The 27018-nt window shown below is 42.9% G+C and overlaps 1 protein-coding gene across 1 annotated transcript in view; it reads left to right on the top strand.

The window, feature by feature from the left end:
• LOC134579472 (NXPE family member 2-like) overlaps positions 1–27018 on the top strand; it is a 98422-nt gene that overhangs the window by 33828 nt on the left and 37576 nt on the right. The gene's annotated exons all lie outside the window — the stretch shown is intronic.

Here is a 27018-nt window from a genome sequence, read left to right as displayed (position 1 = left end):
TGTCAAAAAGTTACCTTTACAAATGTGGCGGAACAGACCTCGCCACGTGTTCTTGGAGGGGGCTGCTTGCCCGCCTCCTACCTTCTGACTATGGCCCTGGGACATATGGCATTTGAAAACACTATTTGTGCCCTGTGACAAAACTGGAGATTGTGCACAAATATGACTATTGTCCATATGTTTTATGATTCCCTTCGTTTGTTGCACTGTTCCCCATGTTTCATCTGTTGGTTCGGCTGGATAAGTCTATCCAGCCGAACCAACAGATGAAACATGGGGAACAGTGCAACAAACGAAGGGAATCATAAAACATATGGACAATAGTCATATTTGTGCACAATCTCCAGTTTTGTCACAGGGCACAAATAGTGTTTTAAAATGCCATATATCCCAGGGCCATAGTCAGAAGGTAGGAGGCGGGCAAGCAGCCCCCTCCAAGAACACGTGGCGAGGTCTGTTCCGCCACATTTGTAAAGGTAACTTTTTGACAAATCTTTTAAGGTATAACCCATTACCAGACAAACCAGACAACCAGACAAACTGTGGAGTTACTGGGTGGCCACCATTTCATGTATCAGAGGCACATGGTGAGAACAATGGATGGTGGCCATTTTAACTCGCCGGTATTTGGTGCACAAAGACATCATTCAGTAGTTTTAAACTACAGAACAGGGGACACATTTAACAGTAATTATTTTTCATATAGCCTGTATATGTTCTGCAGAATCTGCATCAAACCCTATCTTCCAAACTACTGAACGGATCTGGGTGAATTTGGATATGTGGTTCACCCAGATCCCCCAGTTCCGATGATATATTTATGGGGTTATTGCATGTTTTGGGGTCCCTGTGATATGTTTTATAATACTGTATTTTCCTGCCTGTGATAATTAGGTTAGTCTATTGTGTTGAGATAATTGTATCACAGGCAGAGGGGAATATTTCTGATGTAATGAATAGGAGTGTTAGCTGTGTTGTAATGTGTTGATTGTTTTTTCTTCAAAACCCTGTGGGCAGTACTATGTTTGTAGAATGTGAATAAAAGAGGCTGTATGTGCCAGTACAGTCAGTTCTTCTTGAGCCTCAACACGTAGTCTTGTCTCGTGATTGGAGGGGACAGCTATATTCACACTGGGGATTGCTATGCTCTGCATACTCCCTTGAGCTTTAATCACTTGGCTCTTTTAAGAGCTGGTTCCTGATACGCTCTCCTGGAGGAGAGGTCTTCCCCACACGGTCCTGGAGGAAGCTGATCCAGGGTGGACAGAAGACGGCGAGACTCCAGTTAAGCTACGGCGGTTGTGGAGTCTGCGGTGGTTGTGGTGTCCGGTGCGGTGCTTGTGGTCCTCGGCGCAAGTTAGGAAGCGTCCATTAACAGAAGGTTCCGTTACAGCAAACCACCTTCTTTAACCCAAAATAGACTTTTTGTCTCTTCATAAGTAAACAGCCTAACAGAGGATCTCATTGAGAAGCCTTTGAAGTTATCATTTCTGGCTGTTTGATTTACAGCTGGGGGGATCATTATTTAATAATGAAAGTTGGGGACTGCTAGTACCTGAGTACTTGATTTCTCATATTAAGTGGCACTTTTATAAAATTACTTTTAAGTGGGATACTCCTACCCCTTAAAGCATTTTAATGGGGAAAGGGATAGGAACTAAATATATCAAAATATGTGGCAAGAGAAAAGTAGTTAACCTCCTTTAAAAGAACCTGTTGATTGTCTATCTGTCTCCTGAGTGTGAGTCTTGGGTGTGAAAGTGTTTGCTTGGGGATTTGAGATAAGTTTATTGCATTGTATTGTTATATTTTATTAACTTAATTACCTAGCTTATTGCTTGCTTTATAGTTCGGAGGGAACTGGTTAATTGCTTGCTTTGTTGTTCGGACGGAACAGGTTGATATTATTTGCTATATAGTTCGGAAAGGAACAGAGACTGCTGATTCAATTATTGGTATGCTTGATACGTTATTATTCTTTGTTGTATTATGGTGGTTGCTTAGTTGGGGTTGTATTGTGTGTGGTGTGTTTGCATCTGCGTGTGTAGCGTGGTTTTTCTTTGTATCTTTAGGGGTTTGTGTTTTGTTTGCATTTATTTTAAGGAGTTTGTGATTTAATTACATCTGTATATTGTGCCTTCACCTGTATATGTTTCTTTGTTTACAGTACGTGTTAAGTGTAACGTATAAGTCTGTCTTGTCACTCTCCTCTTCTATCCTAACGAGAGCAGTGCTTATGCACTCACAGGGTTAAAAAAATGTCCAGCTTCTGCTGTCTCCCTCTCTTCCCTCCCCTGTGACTTGCACAGCCTTCCATAAACACTTCCTGTAAAGAGAGCCCTATTTAGGCTTTCTTTATGGCAAGTTCTGTTTAAGATTTTCTTATCCCCTGCTATGTTAATAGCTTGCTAGACCCTACAAGAGCCTCCTGTATGTGATTGAAGTTCAATTTGGAGATTGAGAGACAATTATTTAAGGTAAATTACATCTGTTTTTTTTCATACAGGCTCTCTCAATCATAGCCAGGAGAGGTGTGGCTAGGGCTGCATAAACAGAAACAACGTGATTTAACTCTTAAATGGCAGTGAAATTGCAGGGGAATGATCTCTATACACTAAAACTGCTTTATTTAGCTAAAGTAATTTAGGTGACTATAGTGTTCCTTTAAACTCATTTAAGTTGTTATAGGAGGAGGACTGTCTGGGCACCATCTTACTTTCTGGACTGTTTTGCAACAGCTGAACTCAAAATTTGGGGCTGCAGCACAGCTAAGATGAAAGCTAGAGGGCAGCTATATTTCATAAGGGTTGCAAAATGGCTTAGCGTCAGAAGGTTAAACAGCCCACAGACATTCATGCCCCATAATAACTTAGTTACTCAAACCACCATGACATCAGTGATTTGACATTACCATGGTGGAAGGAGTCTGTATGTGCATTGTTTCAGCTTGAAACACTGCACATCCTGAGACATTGGCAATTGTTTACTTGGGGCTAGTGGCACTCTCAGAACACTGTTCCGGGCTGGCTAATATAAATTTTGTGCATAATGTACGTCTTTTACCAGCGCACTGCACGCTGCTGACAGACATGGCTGTTTCTTCCTTTGCTCATGTCTGCCTCCCCATCCACTCTGCTGCTTTGTTTTTTTTTTTTTATCTCATCCTCGCTCCCTCCTTCATTCATTCCTTCCTTCCCCCATCAGCTCTTCCCTTTCCTTGTGAGCTCAGAGCATGCACAGCCACTCTGAGCCCATTAAATCTTCCAATCAAAGGTTTCTCCCTTTGATTGAACCTTGGCACTACTCCACGACGTTGCACAATGGCGTTGAGCAGTGCTGAGAGCATTGGCCAGTGCTGTTTTAAGGCAAGTAAAAACTTACTTTAAAATGCTGTTTAAGCATTTTTGTAGTGGGGACTGATAGAATATTGCCTTTTGGGCATTATTCTATTCAGAACAAAAAGGGGTTGGAGAACGATCATATTTGGCCTCATTGATATGCTGTATTTTTTTTTTACATAATCAAATCCATTTTCCTAGTCAATCCATGTAAGCATCGACGCCGGCGCGTCCATAAGGCGGCACAGACGGCCGTCTTAGGGCACCAGGCAGGGGGGCCTCTGGCTGGGGACTCAGATTTTTCAACTTACCTCACTCTCCCTGCAGCCTGCGACGTCAGCCTGCCTCTCCTGATGATGTCAGGAGGAGGGAGCATGACTTCCACTTCTCCTCTCCCAGACTCCCCAGCGGATGGGAGAAGAGCAGTGGAAGTCAGGCCCCTGCTCTTGACATCATCAGGAGAGGCCGTCCGACTTCCTTGGCTGCTCTGTGCTGGCTGCAGGCTCCTGCTAGTGTCTCACCCCTCCCTGGCCCAAGGTAAGCCTCGGGGAGGGTGGATATGTTTTTTGTTTTATGCAGTCCCTGTCCTAGCCTCTTGTGCCCCTCTCCAGCTCCTCTCCAGCTCCTGACACACCTCTACAGCTCCTGTGCCCCCCCACAACATCCCTGTGCCCCCCTATAGAGCTACTACCCCCACTCTAGAGCCCCTGTCCACCCCCACCACAGTCCATGTGTCTCCACTATAGCCCCTGTCCCATCCACAGCTCATATCACCCTTCTATTACTATTATTGCCATTTATATAGCGCCAACAGATTCCGTAGCGCTTTACAATATTATAAGAGGGGGGGATGTAACTATAAATAGGACAATTACAAGAAAACTTACAGGAACAATAGGTTGAAGAGGACCCTGCTCAACGAGCTTACAGTTCTACTGCCCCTGTCCCCTCACTCCAGCACCTGCTCCCCCATCTAAAGCTCCTTTCCCAGCCCTCTCCAGCTCATGTTCCCCCTTTACAGCTCCCGTCCCCCTCTCCGCCCCTGTGTCCTTCCCTCTCTGCTCTTGTCCCCCCTCTCCATCTCCTGTTGTCCCCCCTCTCCAGCTCCTGACCACCCCCTCTCCAGCTCCTGACCACCCCATCACCCAGCTCCTGTGTGTCCCCCTCTCCAGCTCCTGTGCCCCTTCCTCACCAAAGCCCCTGTGCCCCCTCTACAGCACCTGTCCCCCTCCCCCTCTGCAGTATCAGTCCCCCTTCCACCTCCCCCATCTACAGCCAATGTGCCTCTGTGCACCCCTCTCAGCCCCTGGAGGGAGGAAAGAGAAACACAAAGGGGCTGGGGAAAGTAACAGATACACAAGAGGGGTTGTAAGAGACACCCAAGAGGGTGTAAGACATAGTAAAGGGTGGATAAAAAAACACTTAAGAGGGTAAGAAATTTAGAAGCAGGGTTACAAGACACACAGGTGAAGACACTTTTTTTTAAGGGGGGTGTCAAAATGCGTCTTCACTTGTGTAGCAAAAAATCCTTGCATGGGCTCTAGTCTGCATCACCTATAGGTTCGCTTCTCCCTCTCAGCTGATAGTACAGGAATCTAAATTTCAAATTAAGGTGTATAAGGAATATATCTCCCCAGAATAAGCAGTCTTTTTGTTTCTGTCATCCAGCACAACAGTTTTATTCTAAAGTTCATCTGCCATTAGTTTTTCATTATGGCATCCCTAGGGAGTTCAGCTTCTCTCCCCAAAGATGAACCCAGATACAGCCCAAGCAGTTTGGGACTCCCTGGGTTAAGATTACTATGATAGTTAAAGGAACACTATAGTCACCTAAATTACTCTAGCTAAATAAAGCAGTTTTGGTGTATAGATCATTCCCCTGCAATTGCACTGCTCAAATTACTGTCATTTAGGAGTTAAATCACTTTGTTTCTGTTTATGCAGCCCTAGCCACACCTCCCCTGGTTATGATTGACAGAGCCTGCATGAAAAAAAAAAACTGGTTTCACTTTCAAACAGATGTAATTTACCTTAAATAATTGTCTCTCAATCTCTAAATTGAACTTCAATCACATACAGGAGGCTCTTGCAGGGTCTAGCAAGCTGTTAACATAGCAGGGGATAAGAAAATCTTAATTAAACAGAACTTGCAATAAAGAAAGCCTAAATAGGGTAGGGCTCTCTTTACAGGAATTGTTTATGGAAGGTTGTGCAAGTCACATGCCGGGAGGTGTGACTAGGGTTCATAAACAAAGGGATTTAACTCCTAAATGGCAGAGGATTGAGCAGTGAGGCTGCAGGGGCATGTTCTATACACCAAAACTGCTTCATTAAGCTAAAGTTATTCAGGTGACTATAGTGTCCCTTTAATAGTAACTGGAGATTGGACTTTGCTGGACTAAATTCCACAACTTTTAATTTGAATATTGAGGTGTTAAGGAAGCCTTATTGTTGAACATCTAAAAACACATAGATTTCAAGATCAGAGACAACATGGGTTTACTTCAGGGAGATCATGCCAAACTAATCTTATTGATTTTTTTGATTGGGTAACTAAAATTATAGATCAGGGTGGTGCAGTAGACATTGCTTACCTAGATTTCAGTAAGGCTTTTGACACTGTTGCACATAGAAGGCTTATCAATAAACTGCAATCTTTGAGTTTGGATTCCAATATTGTTGAATGGGTAAGGCAGTGGCTTAGTGACAGGCAACAGAGGGTTGTAGTCAATGGAGTATATTCGAAGCTTGGGCTTGTCACCAATGGGGTACCTCAGGGATCTGTACTTGGACCCATTCTCTTTAATATTTTTATTAGTGATATTGCAGAAGGTCTTGATGGTAAGGTGTGTCTTTTTGCGGATGATACTAAGATATGTAACAGGGTTGATGTTCCAGGAGGGATAAGCCAAATGGCAAATGATTTAGGTAAACTAGAAAAATGGTCAGAGTTGTGGCAACCGACATTTAATGTGGATAAGTGCAAGATAATGCATCTTGGACGTAAAAACCCAAGGGCAGAGTACAGAATATTTGATAGAGTCCTAACCTCAACATCTGAGGAAAGGGATTTAGGGGTGATTATTTCTGATGACTTAAAGGTAGGCAGACAATGTAATAGAGCAGCAGGAAATGCTAGCAGAATGCTTGGTTGTATAGGGAGAGGTATTAGCAGTAGAAAGAGGGAAGTGCTCATGCCATTGTACAGAACACTGGTGAGACCTCACTTGGAGTACTGTACACAGTACTGGAGACCATATCTTCAGAAGGATATTGATACCTTAGAGAGAGTTCAAAGAAGGGCTACTAAACTGGTTCATGGATTGCAGGATAAAACTTACCAGGAAAGGTTAAAGGATCTTAACATGTATAGCTTGGAGGAAAGACGAGACAGGGGGGATATGATAGAAACATTTAAATACATAAAGGGAATCAACACAGTAAAGGAGGAAACTATATTTAAAAGAAGAAAAACTACCACAACAAGAGGACATAGTCTTAAATTAGAGGGACAAAGGTTTAAAAATAATATCAGGAAGTATTACTTTACTGAGAGGGTAGTGGATGCATGGAATAGCCTTCCAGCTGAAGTGGTAGAGGTTAACACAGTAAAGGAGTTTAAGCATGTGTGGGATAGGCATAAGGCTATCCTAACTATAAGATAATGCCAGGGACTAATGAAAGTATTTATAATACGGGGCAGACTATATGGGCCGAATGGTTCTTATCTGCCGTCACATTCTATGTTTTCTATGTTTCTTATCTTAAGGGCATGTTGGGTGTTCCAAGATGGCCGCCACAATCTTTTTTGGCTTTGTAAGTAATTATTTTCTTCTTTATTGGATTCACGGTCCTCTTGCAGATCTATTCCCTGCCTTTTCCCTTTTAAAAAAAAAAGTGTTTTGGCGCTATTTGTATCGCTAACATCCAGACTTGGGGATTCAATCTAAAGAATCCAAAATAGTTGATTTGTGTCTTCCGGTTTGCACTGAGCATGTGCGAACTGTCTCAAAGGGCCAGAATGATATTTAAGTAAGTTTACTGAAAAGTTTTTTTTTTTTTTTTAAGGTAGCTCTTACTTCTGGATGGCTTACTTGGTGAATTTGCTGCTTCTAAATGTTGGTTTTAACCCTGATCTTTAACATAGAATTATATTTATTCCCTTACCTTTATGATAAAGATTTGTAATAAGTTTTATTTTGCTGGTATATGTTTATAATTAGTTCAATTGCTTTGTAGCCTTTTGGTGATCATGGCTTCCTCTTCCTCCACCTCTAGAATCAGATAGTATTATTATTATTGCCATTAATATAGCACCAGCAGATTCTGTAGTACTTTACAATATTATGGGAGGGCTGATTTAACTATAAATAGGACACTTACAAGAAAACAGGAACGATAGATAGAAGAGGACCCTGCTCAAACGAGCTTACAGTCTATAGGATGGAAACAATTCTGAATTGCAGATAATTACTTTTTTGTACGGCATTCTAATCATATAACTGAAACGGCCTTTTTATTTATTTACTATGCCCCAGTATGCTGTTATGGTTTGACCTCCTCAAGTGCAGATAATTCATTTACATTCTGCTGAAAATCAGACAAACTCTGTAGAGTGGCTCTCCTTAAAAATATAAGATAACAGTAAAGCATTGTGGGCTGGGCTTAGAAATAAGTCACTGAAATTCACATTTAGCCACTCTCACTTCCCCATCCTGGTCTGCTGTCTAGAAGATAGCAGGATTAACTATACGGTAATCTTGGGTAGCTGCCTAGCGAACCTGTTCTAGGCAGGTGCCACAGATCTAGGAATTTACTTCACCATCCTTGCATAAAGAGTAAGATAGGGGCCCCAAACAGCTGAACCTGCCTCAGGCCGTCCTTATCCTTCCCTAGTCTAATTCTTAAAAGGATGTTGCGTTCTATACGACAATAGCACAGACGTAGAAAAAAACATCTCTTTTCTCTATGGGTTTGAAGATCTTATCAGAAGCAGATTGAGCGGCAAAAAGGAAACCGTCTCAGTGTTGGATTACAGGTACGTTTAAGATATAGAAGAATAAGGGGAGCTTTTTATCTATATTATAAGAGTGCCACATATATGTGTGTGTGTGTGTGTGTGTGTGTATATAGAGGTATCGCCATTACGCACTCTTATAATATAGGTAAAAAGCCACATCCTTCCTAGAAAGGATGTGGAAAGTGAAGGCAGTAGTTGTGATAGGGGCACTTGGGGATGTGACTCCTAAGTTGGGGGAGTGCCTTCAACAGATTCCAGATGGGACATCTGAGATCACTGTCCAGAAGAGTGCAGTTCTAGGAACAGCTAAGATACTGCGCAGAACCCTCAAACTCCCAGGCCTCTAGTAGAGGACCCGAGAATGAGGAATAAACATACCACCCAGGAGAGGTGGAAAAAAAATCTATTTTTATATATATATATATACACATATACATATACACATACATACATACATACATACATACATACATACATACATACATACATACATACATACATACATACATACATACAGAAATAGAGGCACTCCAAGGACTTGGTAGATGAGAAAAGGGTAGTTTATTCCAATAGGTATAGCATTAAAAAATAGCCGACGTTTCGACCTGTTTGGGTCTTCCTCAAGGTCAATGTACCTAGCTACAAAAGTTATTTAAAATAAATATATATATATATATATATATATATATATATATATATATAAAAAAAAATTCGAAAGGTGCTGCACTCACTGTTTGCTCCAATAGAATGCCCGGTGCTTGATCGGCAAAAATTATAGAAAGTAGAATTGACAGCACTCCAAGGACTTCTTCTTAAAAAGTAACTTTTATTCTTCCAAGTAAAATATCAACGTTTCAGTCTAGCGATTCTAGACTTTCATCAGGACATATTCCACATTCACATAACTCTCTCTTATATACCCACTCTAAACAATCAATACACTCACCCCTCCTGTGTCCGGACCTCCCCTCCAAGCTTCTCGGTTCATTTTCGCGCCAAAAATGCCGGTCGCTTCCTGATGACGTCATCGTGCGTCATTACGCATGCGTCATGACGTCCGCGTTACTGCGCGTGTGTCATAGCTGGGGCCCTTCGTTTACACTTGGTTACCATGGGGACCAATCGCCAAAACGGCTGGAACTGTACTTTCCAACCCAAATTCAACATACTGCTTTACTTTTAACACACCAAATTTACAGTACTAACTGCATGCATATTAAAAACAACAATGCTACATTGCACTCATGACCGGAGGTTAAACAGTCCAAGACTACCGAGCTGATAACGGATTTACTTAAAGGGACAGTAACAACCTATGTCTATTCACCAGAATCTCTTGAACAGCATATATTGAACAGCATTTGAGCGTAGCATAAGCAAACAGCACATATGAACAGAGCTGTCATAGTCAGTTGCTCCAGGCCAACCTGCTCCTTTGTAGGGTCCATCAAAACAACCTATCTATGTTGCAAGTCCTGTTCCCCTTTCCAGCCAAAGAATAACATATATTTACATATTTACAGGTGTCACACTCAGTATTACCCCCAATTACCCAGCTAGTGTTGCTTCTTATATTAATCTACAGGGATCTCCCTTCCATATCCTGAACATCAATCCTCGTGGATATGTCAGACGGAGCCTATGGACCAGCCTCTATGAGGCTACTCATTTGGTAAGGATCCGGACCCCAGAGTAATACTCAATAGATAAAATTTGCTTAGAATCGTCCTATGACCAGAAACCATAGGCCCAACGCGCCTTTCTGTCTAGACGGGGATTCCTAGAACCTCTCTTTCTAACCCAGTATCAATCCTTGTGTTCCAAATTCAATTTCTTTACACGGACATATACCTACTACATGTCATATCCCCGTGAGGGAAACTATTCATATTTGAGAGTACATACTTATGTGGGTCCCCTGTGTGTCATTCTCAGATCCCCCAACCAGACCATCAACCTTTACCATGCATGGTCCATGGGTCCTTCATCGATAGCTAGTGGGACACTCCACATTAATTACCCGGCAAATGTTTTACTCATCCATCATTAGGGTATTCAGTCCGTCGGCCTGTCCCCAAGGGTGGGCCTACGGGTGTGATAACCCCCTATCAGGAGTCAATGCAAAACCATCAAAATCCAGAGGCGTATGGACACCGCTAAGGTAGTTAGAGAAAGACCGCTAGTGAGTATTTCTCATTAAGACCTTTAGGTGCGGTTGTTTCCAATGTCCTGATCCAATAAATTTCTCTTTGCAGGAGCATTTTCTTCCTGTCGCCTCCTCGTATTGGTGGTGGTATTTGGTCAATTGCCATCAGTTTCAATGTCGTGAGGGCATGTCCAGCTTCCAAGAAATGTTTAGCCATGGGCAGTTCGGAACCATTGTCCCGATAAGCTACCCTGATACTTGAGCGGTGGTTTCTAATACGTTCCCTCAAAGGCAGATCCGTCTTGCCCACATAGGCCAATCCACATGGGCATGTCAATTTGTAGATAACGTAGTCGCTGGTACATGTAAGGCGATGTCTGATGGTGTATTGTCTCCCCGTTAAAGGGTGTGAAAACGATCGACCGGGGACCATGTGTCCGCAAGTGACACATCCCAAGCAGCGATAACAACCCGCATTGCTGGTCATTGTTTTAGTCTCATAGCAGTGGCGGGGATCCGTTCTAACCAGTAAATCCCTAAGGCTCTTATTCCTCCTATAGCTCATCATCGGTGGGGCTGAGAAGATGTTCGGAAGTGTGGTATCATTTCTAACTGCCCGCCAGTTGGCATTCACTGATCTCCTCAGTGCCGGGGATGCTGTATTGTAAACAGTTGGAAAAACCAAGCGTTGGCTTTTAGTATCAGGTATGGTCTCCGTCTGGTTGCATCTCTGCAGAGCACTGTTTAAGGTCGTCACTTTATAACCACGTTCCAGGAACTTATTCCACATCGTCTTAATCTGCTCTTGAGCTCTATTTGTATCAGAGTTATTTCTATATACCCTCAGAAATTGCGAATATGGCAATGATGCCTTTAGCAGGTTAGGGTGAAAACTCCTGGCATGGAGGAGTGTATTCCGATCTGTAGATTTGGTGAATAAGGTGTATGCTATTTTGTTGTTCTCTCCAATACTCACTCTTACATCAAGGAAGTCCACAGACGTGGGACTAGCTGTCATAGTCAGCTCAATGTTAGGACTCGCCCTGTTAATCGTTGCCACCATCTCTGTAGCTGTCTCTAGGTCACCCTTGATGATGAAAAACAGGTCATCGATGTATCTCCCATACATCAGTATCTTGGACTTGAATGGTGTCATTATATGTTCCATTTCGAACCTATACATGTAACAATTTGCGTACATGGGGGCCATCGCCGCCCCCATCGATGTCCCTGCAAGCTGGCGGTACCAATTTTGCTCGAAGCGGAAGTAGTTACAAGTTAACACTGCTTCAAGAAGTTCTATTGTAAACTCAATAGGAGGTCCTTGATAGTATGTTGATTCTGCCAATACCAGTCTTGTTGCCGTTATACCTTCCTGATGTGGAATAACGGTATATAGACTTTTAACGTCACAAGTAAGTAACATGATGGGTTCAAGAGGAAGCTCGATGCTCGAAATAAGAAAATTGACTCACCAATCGTGAAGAAACCCCTGAATCCCTTCGTGCACACCCGGTAGTGAAACAGGAAGTGAAAACACCACGGTCACGTGATGCGCGTGTGATGACATGGTGTTGCTAGGATACCGATAAACAAACACCCTTATAAGATCGGTGTAATGTTCTGGCGTGTATATATCGAGTGTGCCAGTGAAATGCATGAAATCTCTTCTTGGACTATCTGTTATCATAGAAATATAGAAATGTAAAGTGCAAAGTGTAATAAGCAAAAAAAATTTAAAAGATGTGAACAAAAAATGAAAAAGATTGTGTCATCATATATACTATGAAGGTGTCACTTAATACCCAATAAGAAGAGTGACCCAGAATAAGGTGTGTTAAAAGCATTTCACATACCATATCAAGATTATGGGCATTACTTAAAATATCTTATAATGATTATAAATCAATTTAAAGAGGAGAATCAAGGCTATTAAGGCAAAGACTCAGAACACAGACAAGAACAGCAGGCATGCAAATAGAAAAAAATTGAGTCAAAAGACAAATACAGCACATCATATAGATGTCACAGGCAAAATATCTCCAATAGAGTACATTCTATATACAATTATAAATATCTCATTAAATCCTCGATCACATAGATCTCAGAAGCTCACAATATTAAGACTAAAGCAATCAAAAAGCATATCTAAACTGAAAAAAATATATACAACAAATATATTTGCAAAAAAATAACCAAAAAGATCGAAAAAAAGGCAAAATTAATCAACAAATGTACTAAAGTAAAACAATAAATAAATAATAATAATAAGTAATAAGTACATTTTCTTATTATATATATATATATATATATATATATATATATATATATATATAATATATAACTTTTGTAGCTAGGTACATTGACCTTGAGAAAGACCCGAATGGGTCGAAACGTCGGCTATTTTTTAATGCTATACCTATTGGAATAAACAACACTTTTCTCATCTACCAAGTCCTTGGAGTGCATCTCTTTATTTCTGTTTAGATATTTTCAACGTGGGATTGCACCCAGGCGGAATTGAACTATACACATGAAAGGGTGAGTGCCAAGAAACACTGTTTGTATATATATGTGTGTGTGTGTGTGTATGTATGTATGTATATAATATGTGTGTGTGTAAATACACACACACACACACACACACAATCCTACCAATACATATCTGTATATATATATATATATATATATATATATATATATATATATATATATATATATATTGCAACTTGAAACAGCCTGAGAGATGAATTTCCAAGGATAACAGAAAATCCAGGAAATATCATACCTGCCCATCTGATGCAACTGAAGGTGAAAACTTATGCAGAGACTGCTTTTAATCATAGCAAATGTAGGAGGATCTACATCTGCAGAAACCATTAACCCAAATCTGGCTGAGGTAATATCTAAGGCTGTGGCTGTAATATCTAAGAGACGACTTGCATGAGTCATTCCTCTAAAAAAAAAAAACAACCTAAAAGAGCAAGAAAAGATTTGTATTTGAGTTTGTAATACAATCTTATTACATACTGAGAGTGAATTATCTACCTTTTTGTCCACTAAATATATATTACATTTTCTGTGGTAGAGTATCTTGTCTCTTACATAATGATTGATTTAAATAATGTTTTATCTTTTATATAAGTTAAAAAAAATTATTTTGTAAATTATATTCCTGGACAAGTTTGGAAAATGTTTTTACCGTGGCCCCTCTGGCAATTTCTCTATTTTATCAATTCCCACCTCGGTCCAACTCTTCAAAGATAGATCTTTTATATTATATGATATTAATTCTATATCTAATGATCTTATATTTTTACTCTTTATTCCATTTTTTCCATCTTTTATTTTAATTAAAGGATCACTATAGGGTCAGGAACACAAACATGTATTCCTGACCCTATAGTATTAAAACCACCATCTACCCCCTTCCCCCCCCACAACTGTATTGTGATATTTATATATATTTATATCAAAATACACGTAGAACGAAATATATATATCTATATACATAAATATATACGTATATATCACTATAATATATATTTATGTAATATTTTTACATAATTAGGTATCTTAATTAATCCAATTAGCGGGACCTGCCTGACAACCCATGCCGAAAGTAAAGGGAATTTAATTTGCTAGCACTATATTTAACCCTATAACTTTCCAAGACACCATAAAAGCTGTACATGGGGGGGTACTGTTTTACTCGGGAGACTTCGCTGGACACAAATATTAGTGTTTCAAAACAGTAAAATTTATTACAACGATGATAGCCAGTAAAAGTGACTTTTTTTGCATTTTTCACGCACAAACAGCACTTACACGGACGATATTATTGCTGTGATACTTTTTACTGTTTTGAAACACATATTTGTGACTGAGCCAAATGTACACGTTGTGAACAAAACAAAACGTAAACAAAACCTGGCATTTGCGCTATATGTCTGTCCAACCGTAATTCACCTCTTTCATATTAAGTGCACCCACCCTTAATTTATATCATTTTATTCAGGGGAAACAGGGCTTTCATTTAATATCAAATATTTAGCTATGAAACATAATTTAGTATGAAAAAAATGGGAGAAAAGAAGACATTTTATTTGTTTAGTTCTACATGACATTTTAACTGTCAATGTCATAATACTGTTTGCTTTTACTGCAACAAAATACACATATTTGTATTCAGCAAAGTCTCACGTGTAGAACAGTACCCCCTATGTACAGGTTTTATGGTGTTTTAGGAAGTTACAGGGTCAAATATAGCGTGTTACATTTGCAATTGAAATTCGCCAGATTGGTTACTTTGCCTTTGAGACTGTATAGTAGCCCAGGAATTAAATTTACACCCATAATGGCATACCATTTGCAATAGTAGACAACCCAAGGTATTGCAAATGGGGTATGTCCAGTCTTTTTTAGTAGCCATTTGGTCACAAACACTGGCCAAAGTTAGCGTTAGTATTTGTTTGTGTGGGAAAAACGCAAAAAATGCCAATTTTGGCCAGTGTTTGTGACTAAGTGGCTACTAAAAAAGAATGGACATACCCCATTTGCAATACCTTGGGTTGTCTACTATTGCAAATGGTATGCCATCATAGGGGTAATTTTCATTCTTGGGCTACCATAGGGTCTCAAAGGCAACGTAACCAATCTGGCAAATTTTTTTTTTTTTTATTCTTTATTTTTGTTGTGCATGGTTTGACAAAATGATATACGCTGCCACAACAGCAGACATAATCACAGCAATATCACAGATTCATACATATGTGGCATTGAGGTGAAAGCACATTTTTTAAAAAACATTTTTTAAACATTTAAACGTGGTAAGACTATCTGGTGATATATACGGCATGCAAGTATCATAGTTAGTAGGTATACGAATAGAAAAATTATAATGTTTATAAACGGCAGGACAAAAGAAATAACATGCTACGATGTTGGTTTTGTTAACCCAGTTGTGCACTTTTTAGGTAAATTAGAAGTTCAACGTGTATATAGGAATAGGTTTAGGTAGTTCAAACGCTTATGGTGCGTTTTAAGCATGATAAAAGTATGATGCTTAGGTATACATAGGCTAAGACATATTACATTACAGACAGTTGCATTTCTAAACAATACAGCGTCATAGCATGTTGGGTTTACCTATTTTAACCTATAAAAAGGGATTAGTTAGGACGTGAACGTAGTATGTTAACTAACAGGCTTAGTCAATTACCCTATTGCTATCTGAGGCTTAACAGTGTACAATTAATGTATGGTGACCGCAGGTTTTCTTGTGTAGGGGCGAAGAGGGTGAGACAGGTATGTGCCTCTCGATAATATGTGTGGTGACTAGTTGTTTGCTGACTACCAGCTCTGGGCCGGATTAACATAGGGGCTGATGGAGCTGCAGCTCCAGGCCCAGGCCCATGGAATAGGCCCATTTAAAAAAAAAAAAAAAAAATTTTTTTTTTTTTTTTAACACACTACTCTTAGGTTTGCCACCTGACTGGTATTTTACTGGCACAGCTGGTATTTGAGTGTGCCTGTCCGTGCCGGTATTGCAGTAATACCGGCAATACAAATGCAGGTATTTTTCTCAGAATAAATGGAGATTACTCTGCAATACCAGCACTGGCCAGTAGGGGTCACTGTGTGTGGAGAGAGGCAGGAAGTTACAGCATATCCCTGCCTCTCTCTACTACTCACTGATCCATGGGGGAGCAGCAACACGGCACAGAGTCCAGACAGCAGCTCTACAGTAAGTGAGGGATGGGGGGAAAGGCAGCAGACACACATGGGGACACTGAGACACTAGGGGGCACAGACACTAGGGGACACTGAGACACTAGGACACATTGGGACACAGACACTGGGAGACCTGGGAACACTGAGACACTTGGGGACACTGGAAAACATGGGGACGCTGAGACACATGGGGACACTGTGAGACATAGGAACATTGGGAGACACTGAGACATTGTGACACGGAGACACTATGTCCCCATTTCTCCCAGTGTTCCCATGTCCCCCAGCCAGTGTCCCTAGTGTCTCAGTGTCCCCAAGTCTCCCAGTGTCTGTGTCCCCATGTCTCCCAGTGTCCCTATATGTCCCAGTGTCCCCATGTCTATGTCCACAACTGTCCCCATGTCTTCCAGTGTCCCCAAGTGTCTGTCTCCCAGCCAGTGTCCCCTAGTCTCCCAGTGTCCCCTAGTCTCCCAGTGTCCCCTAGTCTCCCAGTGTCCCCTAGTCTCCCAGTGTCCCCTAGTCTCCCAGTGTCCCCTAGTCTCCCAGTGTATGTGTTCCCATGTCTCTGTGTCCCTAGTGTCTTAGTGTCCCCAAATGTTTCAGTGTCCCCATGTCTCTCAGTGTCTGTGTCCCTAGTGTCTCAGTGTCCCCATGTCTGTGTGTTCCCGGGTCTCTCAGTGTCCCCATGTCTGTGTGTTCCCGGGTCTCTCAGTGTCCCCATGTCTGTGTGTTCCCGGGTCTCTCAGTGTCCCCATGTCTCTCAGTGTCCCCATGTCTCTCAGTGTCCCCGGGTCTCTCAGTGTCCCCATGTCTCTCAGTGTCCCCGGGTCTCTCAGTGTCCCCAGTATCCTAGTGACATGGGTCACACTGAGACATTGGGACACTGGGCAACATGGGGACACTGAGACACTGGGAGACTAGGGGACTGGGCGACATGGGGACACTGACACTGTGATACATAGGGACACTGAGACACTGGGTGACTTGCGAGACTGAGACACTTGGAGACATTGGGAGCAATCCATCTATACAGCAATCTATACAGCAATCCATCTATAATCACTCCTTGTGATTATACAAATGATTAAGGCTGGTATTTTTTCCCAAGAAAGGTGGGAACCCTAACTACTCTTCACATACTCTTGCTTAAAGGAGCACTATAGGGTCAGGAACACAATCATGTATTTCTGACCCTATTATGTTAAAACCACCATCCTGGCCCCTTCTTGCCTCCCTATAGTATAGTCAAATATAACTTGTATTCAAGTCTGCAGCTGCTGGCTCTGCCTCTGAACTGACTGTCTGCTAACATCATCAGAAGTGGTGGTCTGAGCAAATTACAATACTTGCCCATAGGATTGGCTGAGACTGTCAACTAGGCAGATCAGGGGCAGAGCCATCACAAGTCCAACATAGCCCTGGCCAATCAGCATCTCCTCATAAAGATAAGTTTAATCAATGCATCTCTATGAGGAAAGTTCAGTGTCTGCATGCAGAGGGTGGAGACACTGAATAGCAGTGGTGCACAATGGGCAGTACTGCCCCAGGAAGCACCTCTAGCAGCCATCTAAGGAGCGGCCAGTGGAGTTATTTTCTCTGAAAAGACAGGGTTTACTGCAAAAGGCCTGAATGGAATGATTCTACTTACCAGAACAAATACAATAAGCTGTAGTTGTTCTGGTGACTATAGTGTCCCTTTAAGTTTGGAAGCTTAAGAGGGATGTATGGGAACAAAACTTGTGTGGACTGGCTGACAATAAAATTAGCTTAAGTAATCCAGACATTGGTCTCTCTAACACTGTGGCATGTCCCCTTTCTTCTACACTTACTACATACACCTTTTCTCTGTCTCAGACTATATACCAGGCATTTCTGCCTGCTAGTAATAAGGTAAGGAGACAAGTGGACCAGCGAGTGCTAGGGGACAGTCCTTAGAAAGCATGGAGTGAGCGCATCTTTAGACACATTTATGTCAAGCTCAGGGTGCTGCCTGCGTAGTATGCCTGCATGATTGGCAAGCAGCCTGACATGCATTCATGCCAGGCTGTCCTTCAAATTCTTTGGGCAGGCATGCCCCCTTTTTGGGCATGTTCTTCCCTTTTGGCAGGTCTGGTCACGTGATTCGCAGCAGTGTCCCACCCTTTTACCCTGCCCATTGACTTCCTGCTTCACTGGACACTGCTGTTAGGGGTTATGGATTTACTTGAAAGATGAAAGCATAAGTTAGAGAGAGATTAGCATAGAGTATGTCTTTTCTTATAGCTGCATCCTATGAGTTTCCCTCCAGCACTATCTCCATCAGGTACATGACGCTTGGGAGGTATGACTGTTTTAGTGTTTTTGGTCGATAAGATTCCGTAATTAGGCCCATCATAATTGTCAGCACCAGGCCCACTGTGCTCTTAATCCGGCCCTGTACCAGCTTCGTCCTCGTCTGTAGTAAAGGCAAACTAACAGACTTAGCGGATGTGTGGTGCGCCTTCTGGACGCTTTAGCGGGGTGCAGCTTCTCGTGCGTCAAAATAGTGCATTATATAAGAGTGTCAGTACTGTCACAAGTCGGTTCTGCTCCCTCACTGTGTCGTCTGTGGCCATTTAGTCGTTCGGTATATCTGGGGGCAGTTTATTGCAACGAGCAGGGTATTAACCCCGGAATCGTGGCGAAGGATGGGGCTTATGACGTTCCGTGTCAGGGATTGCCGTGTCAGTTCTGCTCATCTGGGCCCATCTAGGCGATAGCGGTCCGTGAAGGCGGAATTGCATGTATGGGATTACCTGGGGGCCTGTTGTGCCTCTCCATCGTTAATTAGTAATAGTCTGTCAGGTAGCGTGGGGTGGTGATATGGTAGGCAGAAGGGTTCCCCTGTGTCATATGCGAGGGATAATAGATGAAACCATGGGACTTATCCAGGTGTGCCAGAGCCCTAGTGATGGTTGGGGGTGGGGCAACCGGGAGAACAATAGTAGTGTGTTGGTCTGTTAACTATACGAAGGTGTCATGTCTGCGAGCATCCCCAGGTTAATTCTAGTTATGGGAGCGTGGTTAGGCAGGAGGGCCAATATCTGTATCAATAACATAAAATAAACTTCAGATGCCAGGATAGGCAGGCCACTGTTGAGATGTGCAACTAGCACTCAGGAAACGACATACAGAACAACTCCTGGTTGGGGGTAGTTAACTCCTAATTTACCTTATGTCATAGAGGACTAGTACTATTTTGTATGCCAGTATACAGTTAGAGCTACCTCTTTCAGAGCAGTATGACAGGAGAAATGTCCATCAATCAGGGATTATGAGATCTCCTACGTACTTGTAGGCAAATTGTGGTATATGTTATATTATATATATTTGTCCATCGTTCATTTATTTGTATTTCCATGCTAGGATACTCTGCGTCCAACCAAGAGGTCGTCTCTTTACCGTCCCACGTGCCATTCAGGTAGTGAGTGCCACGTAGGGTTCGGGTGTGTGACCTGTCGGCACAAACGGGACGGATCTCGAATCTGGCGAATTTTAATGTGAAAAAAAATTAAACACAAGCCTTATATTTGATGCTGTAATGTTTGAAAACACCATAAAACCTGTACATGAGGGGTACTGTTGTACTCGGGAGACTTTGCTGAACACAAATATTTGTGTTTCAAAAAAGTATCACAGCAATAATATCGTCCGTGTAAGTGCTGTTTGTGCGTGAAAAATGCAAAAAAAGTCACTTTTACTGGCTATCATCGTTGTAATACATTTTACTGTTTTGAAACACTAATATTTGTGTCCAGCGAAGTCTCCCGAGTAAAACAGTACCCCCCCATGTACAGCTTTTATGGTGTCTTGGAAAGTTATAGGGTTAAATATAGTGCTAGCAAATTAAATTCCCTTTACTTTCGGCATGGGTTGTCAGGCAGGTCCCGCTAATTGGATTAATTAAGATACCTAAATATGTAAAAATATTACATAAATATATATGTAAAATTAATATGTGTGTGTGTATGTATGAGTAATACAAGGACCTCAATCTCACATGGCCGGAGGGGCCGGAGGAGGCAGGATCCGCCGCGGGGAACTCCCTGGGTAAGTAACAAAAAACCGGAGGGCATACTATTACGCCCTGCAGCGTTTAGAGCCGCTTAGAATAGGGCGTAATAGTATGCCCTCCGGTTTTAAGGGGTTTATAGAATGTAAACCATGCCCCTCAGGGGCATAGGACTGTGCATGGTTAAGCCAGACCTCAGATTCGTTTATGGGAATGTGATTAAAAATGTATATCCATTTTGATAATATATAAGCCTTAAAAACATTGATTCTACCCAACCAAGACAAGTAGATTTTTCCATTCTTTGTACATATGTTTTGTCTCTTTTAATACTTTAATAAAATTTCTTTCCATAATGCATTTGGGATCTGCAGTAATAACCAGTCCTAAATATTTAAAGGGACACTATAGTCACCTGAACAACTTCAGCTTAATGAGGTTGTTCAGGTGAGTGCTATAGGTCCCTGCAGCCTTTTTCTTGTAAGCACTGTATTTTCATAGAAAATACAGTGTTTACATTGGAAGCTTGGAACACCTTTTGTTGCAATCAATCAGACGGCCACCAGAGGGACTTCCGAGTTCAGAAGCCCTAAAAAGGCTTCATTCACGTCTGACGTATTCACGCATGGGTGAATACTTCAGACGTGCTATCAGCACACAAAGCACTGTGCACAAGCTTTGTGTGCTGAGGCTGTCAGCACTGCGTGGGAGTGGCTTGAGCTGACAGGTCTGACAGGCTGAAGACCGAAGAGGAGGAGGGGAGGATTTAAACTGTGTAAGTAAACTTATTTAGTGAGTGTGGGTGGGTGGGTGACTGAGGGTGAGTGGGTGAGGATGGATGATGGGAGTGGATGGATGGATATGTATGGTGGGAGTGGATGGATTTGGGTATGGATATGGATGATGGGAGTGGATGAAAAAAACAACAGGGACTCTTTCTGGCCACAAAAGTGATGGAAAAGTTGTTTCAAGGGGACTAACACCTGGACTGTGGCATGCCTGGAGGGGGATCCATGGCAAAACTCCCATGGAAAATTGCACAGTTGATGCAGAGTCTGCTTTTAATCCATAAAGGGCAGAAATCACCTAACATTGACACCTGTCCTCAAAGCCCAGCCCTGATACACACTGACACAGAGCAGAATAGAGACTGTTCCCCCTACATAGGGTCACTTGGCAGATATGGATTGACACCTATCCTAATGATCCCTGATACACACTGACACAGAGCAGAATAGAGACTGTTCCCCCTACATAGGGTCACTTGGCAGATATGGATTGATACCTATCCTAATGATCCCTGATACACACTGACACAGAGCAGAATAGAGACTGTTCCCCTTACATAGGGTCACTTGGCAGATATGGATTGACACCTATCCTAATGATCCCTGATACAGTGACACAGAGCAGAATAGGGACTGTTCCTCCTACATAGGGTCACTTGGCAGATATGGATTGACACCTATCCTAATGATCCCTGATACACACTGACACAGAGCAGAATAGGGACTGTTCCCCCTACATAGGGTCACTTGGCAGATATGGATTGACACCTATCCTAATGATCCCTGATACACACTGACACAGAGCAGAATAGAGACTGTTCCCCCTACATAGGGTCACTTGGCAGATATGGATTGACACCTATCCTAATGATCCCTGATACACACTGACACAGAGCAGAATAGAGACTGTTCCCCATACATAGGGTCACTTGGCAGATATGGATTGACACCTATCCTAATGATCCCTGATACACAGTGAAACAGAGCAGAATAGGGACTGTTCCTCCTACATAGGGTCACTTGGCAGATATGGATTGACACCTATCCTAATTATCCCTGATACACACTGACACAGAGCAGAATAGAGACTGTTCCCCCTACATAGGGTCACTTGGCAGATATGGATTGACACCTATCCTAATTATCCCTGATACACACTGACACAGAGCAGAATAGAGACTGTTCCCCCTACATAGGGTCACTTGGCAGATATGGATTGACACCTATCCTAATGATCCCTGATACACACTGACACAGCAGAATAGGGACTGTTCCCCCTACATAGGGTCACTTGGCAGATATGGATTGACAAATCCCTGACAAACAGCTACCACATGCAAGGAAGGCAGCAGGGGCGCAAATGACCCACTCCCGACGCGGGAAGGTAGTGACGACAAATAACAATACAGGACTCTTTAGAGGCCCTGTAATTGTAATCAGTCCACTTGAAATCCTTTAACTTTGATCAATTGGAGGGAAGTCTGGTGCAGAGCCACTGACCCATGCGCAGGGCCAGCCTTAGGCCTTTGGGCGCCCTGTGCAAGAAATCTTCCCGACGCGGGAAGGTAGTGACGACAAATAACAATACAGGACTCTTTAGATTTTCCAGACCCTGGGGTTGACATTAGTCCAGATTTACATCTTGTGACCCATGAGGATGTTCCAGGCACTACTTGTGAAATAAAGACAGATAATAAAGTGAATGATCCTTCTCCTTGGGACTTGCACCCTGTCGTTGAAGGTGGAGTAGGCAATGGCAAGAGCATGCTGTGGGTAGTCAGTGCAAGCACTCTCTTCCCGGTGAATAATGAGGAGACTAACTATGATGATGTTATTTGCGTTGAAAGTAATGATGCCAGAGATCTTTTGAAACGCTATGGAAGGAACGAATTGGTTAAAAGAAAGGCAAGAGACCACCTGCATATAGACAAGAATACGCATAAGAGAAAGAAGAGAACAGGTGAAAAAGAGAAGCTGCAGACTGCCTATCTGCAAATAGTTGAGTTATGTCCTGAAGATGTCCGTGTTACCACAGTGCAGACTCTGTTTGATACACTACTGAGGAGAGTCAGAGAAACCCCAGATCTTCACGTATTGGATGAGTGGTGGCACTGGGCAAATAGGCACAGTACCCAATGTGATCCTCACACAGAAGCTGGCAGGCAGGCAGGCAACTGCTCTTCTATTACAGTGGAAACAAAATTTTGGTTGTAAAAGCACGCTAAAGAGACACCAGATATGATTGGCAACTGTCAAAGCACGCTGGCACGCTGGCACAGGTCTGCAGAGCACACGCTGAAAGCGTGTGCTCTGAAACACAGACGCTTGCAGACAACTAACTGCTCTTCTATTACAGTGAAAAAAAATTATTTCTTTTAAATCGAAAGCTTAACCAATTGTTAAAACAGATATGAGTGGTGGCACTGGGCAAATAGGCACAGTATCCAATGTGAACCTCACACAGAAGCTGGCAGGCAGGCAACTGCTCTTCTATTACAGTGAAAAAAAAATATTTATTTTAAATGTAAAGCTTAACCAATTGTTAAAACAGATATGAGTGGTGGCACTGACTGTGCAAATGGGCAAGGCATCCAACCTCACACAGAAGCTGGCAGGCAGGCAACTGCTCTTCTATTACAGTGAACATTTTTTATTTATTTTAAATCTAAAGCTTAACCAATTGTTAAAACAGATATGAGTGGTGGCACTGGGCAAATAGGCACAGTATCCAATGTGAACCTCACACAGAAGCTGGCAGGCAGGCACCTGCAATTACATTACACAGGAAAAAATAAATAAAAAAAAGCAGCCTGATGTTCTAGCCCTAAAAGGGGCTTTTTGGGGTGCTGTCCTTACAGCAGAGATCAGATGAGTCCTTCAGGATTGTAGTGGACACTGAATACCCTAGCCTAGCTATCAATTTCCCTATGTAATCAGCAGCAGCTAAACTTTCCCTCCTCTCACTAAGCATGCATCTTCCGAATGAATCGAAAATGGATGCTGGGAGGGAGGTTGGAGGGTGTGGAAGGGAGGGAGTGCTGCTGATTGGCTGTAATGTGTCTGCTGACCGAGAGGCACAGGGTCAAAGTTTGCCCAATGATGACGAATAGGGGGCGGATCGAACTGCGCATGTGTCCGCCCGCCGCGGCGAACGCGAACACGCTAATTTCGGGAACTGTTCGCCAGCGGACAGTTCGGTACATCACTATATAGCATTACCCTTCTTGTATTATTATAAAACCCTCTGACATAAACCCTATTTGTAGAGATGTGCAGTGAGCAAAAATTTTGTTTTGGTTCGGCACTTCCGAAATTCGGGACTTCGACAATTCCCTAACCCCTAACCCTAACCAGGATTAGGGTTAGGGGTAGAGTTAGGGTTACATTCCTGTCATCATTCACATCATTTTCCCTCCCTCTCTTGTTTTGCCACTTTTCAGAAATCCAAAGCACTTCGGCAATTTAGTTTGGTTCGGCACTTCGACAATTCGGTAATTCGGCACTTCGGTTCGACACTTCGAAAATTCAGCACTTCGGAAATTCAGCAATTCAGACATTTGGACGCATCTAAATTTCCGAATTGCCAAAATCCGTCCGAATTTACATTTCGGAATGAAACAAATTGCACACGTCTACCTTTTTGATTGCGGTGTATTAACCGTGGCAGGATCTGTTTCAGCCTATGAGCCAGAACTGACACAATCAGCTTTGCATCAGAATTGATAAGTGAGCTAGGTCTATAATTCTCCACTTTATCTGGACTTTTATTTGGCTTGGTTATAGGTACTGATGTCACGAACATGTAATTTTCGGAACGGGAACTTCCACAAAAGTATTTGACGCTTCTATTTGACTCTCAGATATGAAGTGCAGGGCCCAAATGTACTATTTAGCAGATTAGCACCCAAAAAAAAGGAATGTTTACAATTGCACTGTAACCAAGCTATTTGACGCTAGTGATGTCGCGAACCTGAAATTTTCGGTTCGCGAACGGGAACTTCCGCAAACGTTCGCGAACCGGGCGAACAGCCATTGACTTCAATGTGCAGGCGAATTTTAAAACCCACAGGGACTCTTTCTGGCCACAAAAGTGATGGAAAAGTTGTTTCAAGGGGACTAACACCTTGACTGTTGCATGCCGGAGGGGGATCCATGGCAAAACTCCCATGGAAAATTACACAGTTGATGCAGAGTCTGGTTTTAATCCATAAAGGGCAGAAATCACCTAACATTCCTAAATCGCAATGAATATGGATTGACACCTGACATATTGACACCTTGACATATAGATTGGCACCTGTCCTCAGAGCCCCTGATGCACACGGACACAGAGCAGAATAGGGACTGTTCCCCTTACATAGGGTCACTTGGCAGGTATGGATTGACACCTGTCCTCAGAGACCCTGATACACACTGACACAGAGCAGAATAGGGACTGTTCCCCCTACATAGGGTCACTTGGCAGATATGGATTGACACCTGTCCTCGGAGCCCATGATACACACTGACACAGAGCAGAATAGAGACTGTTCCCCGTCCTCAGAGACCATGATACACACTGACACAGAGCAGTATAGAGACTGTTCCCCCTACATAGGGTCACTTGGCAGGTATGGATGGACACCTGTCCTCAAAGCCCCTGATACACACTGACAAAGAGCAGTATAGAGACTGTTCCCCCTACATAGGGTCACTTGGCAGGTATGGATGGACACCTGTCCTCAAAGCCCCTGATACACACTGACAAAGAGCAGAATAGAGACTGTTCCCCCTACATAGGGTCACTTGGCAGGTATGGATTAACACCTGTCCTCAAAGCCCATGATACACACTGACACAGAGCAGAATAGAGACTGTTCCCCATCCTCAGAGCCCATGATACACACTGACACAGAGCAGAATCGAGACAGTTCCCCCTACATAGGGTCACTTGGCAGGTATGGATTGACACCTGTCCTCAAATCCCATGATACACACTGACACAGAGCAGAATAGAGACTGTTCCCCGTCCTCAGAGCCCATGATACACACTGACACAGAGCAGAATAGGGACTGTTCCCCCTACATAGGGTCACTTGGCAGATATGGATTGACACCTGTCCTCAAAGCCCCTGATACACACTGACACAGAGCAGAATAGAGACTGTTACCCCTACATATGGTCTATTGGCAGATATGGATTCACACCTGTCCTCCGAGACCATGATACACACTGACACACAGCAGAATATGGATGTGGAATAGCACCTAGGGAGCTGGGGGGGGGGGTGCCGTTGATGTGGAGCAAGACGCAGCAGTAGAAGAGGACTCAGCTGAGGAGGTTATGGAAGAGGATGGAGTAGGAGGAGTAGAGGAGGTGGCAGCAGGCCTGCCTGCAAGTCGTGGCGGTGTCACCAACTCCTCTGCAGAGCCACGCATTCCATGCTTGGCAGCCGTCAGCAGGTTTACCCAATGCGCAGTGTAGTAGGTGATATACCTGCCCTGACCATGCTTTGCAGACCAGGTATCAGTGGTCAGATGGACCCTTGCCCCAACACTGTGTGCCAGACATGCCATTACTTCCTTTTGCACAATCGAGTACAGGTTGGGGATTGCCTTTTTTGAAAAGAAATTTCGGCCGGGTACCTTCCACTGCGGTGTCCCAATAGCTAAAAATTTTTTGAACGCCTCAGACTCCACCAGCTTGTATGGTAAAAGCTGGCGGGCTAGGGGGCGTGTCCTAACTACTGAAGCGAGAAGTCGCCAGGCATACCGTAAGCAAAATGCAGGAGGCAGAGGGAATCCTGGGGCAACTGGGTCTCCCCCGGACTCGCTACTCACATCGAAGCCTCCAACAAACTCCACGCTCCCTCCATATTGGGGCAACGCCGAGGCTCCAACATTTGTCCCCGGAAGAAATACAAAAATAAGTGGAGCACTAAAATACCTGTACAATTGTAGATACGGTGTGTATAGATAATACT

Source organism: Pelobates fuscus, chromosome 12, assembly GCF_036172605.1.
Source record: "Pelobates fuscus isolate aPelFus1 chromosome 12, aPelFus1.pri, whole genome shotgun sequence".
NCBI lineage: Eukaryota > Metazoa > Chordata > Amphibia > Anura > Pelobatidae > Pelobates > Pelobates fuscus.
This window is presented reverse-complemented; position numbering and strand designations above follow the sequence as displayed.